Genomic DNA, 6,225 nt, shown 5'->3' on the forward strand with positions numbered 1-6,225 from the left:
GATCATACATGGATCATATCCATATTCTTAACATCATTTTATTTTATAATCAAAAGGGAACGGAGTGAAAAAAGTTCTACAGAAGAGGTCCCTTATCCATTGGATCTTGGTGCAGTATGCCCTTCTTGAGTTAATATGAATAAGGGGCAGGAGTGTGAATGCATATATGATCAGAAAGAAGGACAGAACTGAACCTCCTCATCACAAGCAACGAGTGTCCCATGAACATGACATGTATGCCAGCAACAGCTGAAATATAGCGCCTATCCCACCACTAGCCACCATACTTTTCAGTTGGTTCCAGAACAAGATGTCAAAGAGCAAAAACAGGAGAGAAAGCACCCACTCCCCCAAATGATATGAGTATGAGGGTATTAGCACAAGGCAACATCAGTCAGAGTCAGACGGACTCATCAGGGAAGAACACTGATGAAGAAAACGTCACTATGAATCTCAGGAAGTTGGACATAGTCCTTTAGGCAAGGAGGACCATTGGTAACACACCAGCTGAATCAGAGACAATGGAATACTCTCCTACAGAGGGTGGACATGTCAGAAATGTGAAGCCACCAACCTGGCATAAAGAGTTTGTATTTTCATGAGTGTTGTTATGCTGTGGTTATGGATGTTTCTTTTTAATTGTCACAGAGAGGAAGGCCAGGATCTCTTCTTGATTATCCTAGAGTACATGACACAGAATAATGGGCTCGAGTTACAAGAAGCCAGATTCCGGCTGAACATCAGGAAAAGCTTCCTGACTGTTAGAGCAATACGATAATGGCACCAATGACCTAGGAAGGTAGTGGGCTCTCCCACACTGGAGGCATTCAAGACGAGGCTGGACAGCCATCTGTCGGGGATGCTCTGACTTGGATTCCTGCATTGAGCAGGGGGTTGGACTTGATGGTCTTGTAGGCCCCTTCCAACCCCACTATTCTATGATTCTATGATCCTTTCGAAAGAGGTCACTGACTTTTTGTCATTTTGTAATGTTTGTGTTTATTCACAAATACAGAGGTTGCGCATACGAGGAGGCACAGCTGAAACACTCCAACAGACAGCCAAAGTCCACTGCTCCCACACCAGGGCTGAATCTACATATAGCAGTTTTACCGTTATCACGCTGCAGTGATAACTATTGGCGCCCACTGGTGTCATGTGCACCAATAGTTATCATTGCAGTATGACAACAGTAAACCTGCTATGTGTAGATTCAGCCCAGATCTTTTAGGGAGAGAGCTAGCACTCTTGAAATGGTTTAACAGTCTCGCAAAGCTCAAACTCAGCTCTCTCTCTCAGGCCTGGTTTGGAGGATCATTATAGGCTAAACAAGACATGGTGGCTTGCTTACGTCACGGCACATGACAGGTATGTTTGCATAATCACGCATCTGACCGTGCCTTGGGCTGCATGGCCTGTTTGAGGGGAAACAAATCTCAGATAACCCAACAACAGCCCACAGGTTATCTGAGGGTTGTTTCTCCCTTGAACCAGCCATGCCTCCTGGGTTCGGATAACAGGACAAAGGCGGGTGATTATGCAGATCATACCCGGCATACGTTGCGATTATGCAGATCATACCTGCTACACGTTGCATCTTAAACAAGCCACCATGGCTTGTTTAGCCTATGATGATCATGCAAACTGCCCCAGAGTCTCTTTCTAAGTGCAGTTTCTCTTCACATACCATTCATCCTTAGCTGAATGGGGGGAAGATCTGTCTTTTGTCCCTTCAGGTATTTCAAAACACTTGAGGGAAATGGCCTAACAATGAATTCCCTTGGAAACATATTGCTCGGTGTCAACAAGCCTAAGTTCTGGCCAGGAAGTGCCTCAGGGAAACCCACACTGATAGGAAACTGACATAAGATAAATGCAAGTATTTTTGAGTTCAAACCCCTTGATAAGATTTACTCTCCAGTCCTAAATACACATACAGTGCAATCCAATATGTGTCTACACAGAAGTAAGTTCCATTAATTTCAGCGGGACTTAACGCTCAGATAAGTGTATATAGAACTGCATCCTAATGTTGCCTCCCACTGAACAGAATGGGACTTACTTCTGAGTAGGATGCATTGGATAGACAGTTACTTGGAAATAAGACCCACAACAATCAATAGAACCTGGTACTGAAAAGATATGGTCAGGATCAGGCTAAAGACATACTTTCATTGAATTGCATTGCACATACACAGAGCACATAAGAGAGGAAACCCCCCTACATTCTTCTAGTGTTTCCCGGCAGTTTCATATAATAAATCAACATGCAATAAAATTATTTTAACAACAGTAAGAAGAATAAGATTGACTGGCGTGGTCGCATTGTTGTCCATTTATTTTGAAGTTTATACTCACAGTTGTTTCAAGAGTAGAGTTTTAGCTTAAATGTTGAAGACAGTGTCCAAATTTCTATTAACTCTGGATTTTATTCCTGGGAATTTGTTGGGGGGGGGGGAACAAAGAAAGGATCAGTACTGGCAGAGTTAATTGGCAGCACACTTCCTTGTTTCCAAATTCCCAGTGGATGGGAGAATTGCTGAGAAATCAGCTGATGTGCTCCAAACACAAACATGCTACTTTTTTTTTTTTTTAGGATCAGAGGAAGACTACTGTCATATGCACACTGATTAGAGAGTAACCCCTATTGAACACAGAGGAGCTTAGTTCAAAGGAGACATGGGTGGGATTGGCCTGTCTCTCACAATCTGTTCTTTTAAAATGTTTTAATTATGGGGTTTTATTATTTTATCTTGTTGTTCACCACTCCGAAATCTTCGATGTGGAGCGGTATATAAATATTGTAAATAATAATAATAAAAGATAACTGTATATAGGGTTTTATTTATTATTTTATGATACTAATTTATATAGCGCTGAACATAAAAATACCACAGCGGAAACATACAACATTAACAATCACATAATCAATAAAAACAAGACACATAGCTGGATCATACTGCATGGAAAGCCTGAGTGTACGGTTACATCTTAAACAGGCGCTTAATGGAGAGGGAGTTCCACAGGGCAGGTCCATCAGGCAGACCTCCAGATTGTAATAGATGCAGAGGGTTGTCACAAAATTCCTACATGTAAGGCACGTTCTTGTAGGGCAAAATGTATGCACCTGCTTGTGTTAAACTAAAAAGCGTGCTTAGCACTGCCACTTTTATTTTGAAGAAAAAGGACAATGGAACCAATTTCCTAGGGAGATGGTGAGCAATCCCACACTGGAGGCATTCAAGATGAGGCTGGACAGGCTGCTTTGACATGGATTCCTGCACTGAGCAGGGGGCTGGACTGGATGGTCTTGTAGGCCCCTTCCAACCCTACTATTCTATTATTCTAAGCAGCTGATGAGCAGCTGTTGTTAGGATGGAGAGGCAATCAAAAAGTAAACAGCCATCTTTTCACCCTTCCCTACTGTAGAAGCAGGAAAGGAGCAGGTTGAGGGAGGTCTGATTTTCTCCAGTTGAAGACCTTTCCCCCACCCCTGTACCTGCTATCTGAGCGGCTGTTCCTCCCTCTGCTCTTGTGCTCATCCTCTCTGAGCATGGGCAGAAAGCGCAAGAGAAATTGCAAGCTTATCAGTTGCTTCTGCCTGCTCGTCTTCTCTCTTTGGGTGGTATATGAAGTCCGAATCAGCCCCCCGCCAGTAGCCATGGATGTAGACAAAACATGCTCGAGTGGTGCGTTAAGGACAGACTTTACTTGAGGTATAACAAGCTTACATCTCCAGCTGCGTTGGCTGGGGTCAGCCTCACGGTCAGCATCCCTTGCAGGAGGAAGCAGGAAGAAGAATAGGGGAGCAGGGGGAGGAGACACGGAAAAGGCAATATATCTCCCAGAGATCCACCTGACTCAGGTACATATTAACCCTTCAAGTTCAGGTTAAGCGAGTCATGGCCCGAGGCCCTCCAACAGCCCTTCTCGAGGGCAATGGGTCACTGCCCTAATCCCATGGCCATCAGGTGGCGCTGGTGCAGTTCCCCCCGGCAGAGGCTTTGTCAGCACATCTGCCACCATTTCTTCAGTCGGGCAATACTGCAGTTCAATCACCTCTTGCTCTACTGAGTCTCTTATCAGGTGATGCCTCACATCAGTGTGTTTCATCCGTGGCCTCAGTTTCTCACTCGATGCCAGCTTTGGGCACCCCTGATTGTCCTCATACAGCACTGTGGCTTGCGTGTCCTCCAGTCCCATGTCAGTGAATAATTGACTAAGCCAAATCACCTCCAGACATGCCCCGGCCGCTGCCACATGCTCTGCCTCTGTGGAAGACATGGCCACAACTGCCTGCTTCTTACTGGCCCAGCCGATAGTCCGGCTGTCGTATGTGAACAGGTTTCCTGATGTGGACTTGTGGTCTTACTCATCGCCCGCCCAGTCCGCATCCACAAACCCGATCAGCCCTGCGCGTCTGCTGCTGGGCAGTTTGCTCTTCGTATGCGTGGCACCTTTCAAGTAGCGCATCACACGCTTCACTCTGTACCAGTCGCGTGAGATGGCTTGGCCACTTTCCTGCTCAGGATGCCCACGGTTGCAGCTATGTCTGGTCTGGTAACTGTCGTGATGAATAGCAGCTTACCAATGGCCCTTTGGTACTGCTAATTATCCGGCAGTGGGATATCGTCATCTCCCCCTTCAGGTGATGTGTGGTCATGGGAGTCTTGACCCCCTTCGCCTCTGCCATTCCAAACTCCAGCAGCGTCTCCTCAATCTTCTGTCTTTGACTAAGGAGGAAGCGCCCATCGTCCCCCTTCTCAACCTGTATACTCAAATAGTGTGCTGAAATTTCAAAGTTATGCTTCAGTCTGAGCATAATTTCCGTGCCATCGCTTTTCCGCTCAGGATGAAATTGTCCACATACACCAGCATGTATGCCCACCTGCCTGCCTTTTGCCTGGTATAGAGGCAGGAGTCCCCTTGGTGAAGCCCAGATTTACTAGGACTCCATTAATGTTCTCGTTCCAGGCCCTGGCGGCCTGCTGAAGTCCGTAAATGCTTTTGTGCAGTTTGCACACTGTCCTTGCCCCTTCTGGATCTACAAACCTTGGCGGTAGCATCATGTACAGGTCTTCCTCTATTTCTCTGTACAGGAATGCTGTTTTAATGTCTACATGCCTAACCTGCATCTCCCTGCTGGCTGCTATGCTCAGCACTGCTCTAACGGTGGTGTGCTTTACCACCGGGGCAAACGTTTCATCGTAGTCCTCCCCATACTTCTCAGAGTATCCCTTCGCTACTAACCCGGCTTTGTAGCGTTCTACTTCGCCGTCTGCATTGCGCTTCACTTTGAAGGTCCACTTGCAGCCGATTGCCTTGCGATTGGGGGGAATTTCAGTCAGGGTCCAGGTCCCATTTTGGTGTGATGAGTCCATCTCTTCCTGTGCTGCCTTCCTCCACCTGTCTGCCTCATCCTTGGGCAAGGAGGCAATGTCTTCCCAACTCACTGGCTCTTGGATCTGCTGTGCTCTGCCTGCAAAATAATTGTACCTGCACCTGGCTGGTGGCATGCCATTGGTGGCCCTCTCCGACCTCCTGGGTTCCTGCTGCTCTGCTGCGTTCAGTTTGGGCTCCCCGGTGTCACCGGCCTCACTGTTGGGATTAGGTGTGTCAGCTGCCCTCTTGTCTTCCTCGGGTGCTGTGGGCTCCCCTCCCCCACTCTCAGGTGTGCTTGGGTTCACCCCTATCAGCTCCATAGTCCCAGGCCTCGCAGTCTCATCGAACTGCACACTTTGGCTGACTATGATGCTGCAGTCTTGGGGAATAAGAATTGTGTAGCCTTTATGGTGGGGGGACTGTATCCTGCCAGGACCCCTGTAATGGCTCTGTCAGCCAGCTTGGTCCTTATGTTCTGGGATGTGACCATAGGCCTTACACCCAGACGCTTTCAGGTGGTCCACCTTCGGCTTGGCTCCATGCCACAGTTCGAAAGTCGTTTTGCTCGTGGCCCTGATTGGCAGCCTGTTCTGTATGTAGGCCACTGTAGATACCACCTCTCCCCAGAATTCAAATAGTAGATTCGAATCTGGCAGCATGCTTCTTACCATGTCTAGGAGTGATCTGCTGTGCCTCTCAGCCATGCCATTCTGTTCCAGCGAGTAGCTGTCTTTTGGTGCGCAGTGCCTTGGGCGCGGAGGCACGTTTCCATCTCTCATCCGATGTACTCTCCTTCACTGTTGGTACGAATGGCACGCAATGTCTTGCAGAATTTGTTCTTGG

Source organism: Heloderma suspectum, chromosome 5 (assembly GCF_057233095.1).
Source record: "Heloderma suspectum isolate Gila_16-S chromosome 5, 16-S_ref, whole genome shotgun sequence".
Classification (NCBI taxonomy): Eukaryota; Metazoa; Chordata; class Lepidosauria; order Squamata; family Helodermatidae; genus Heloderma; species Heloderma suspectum.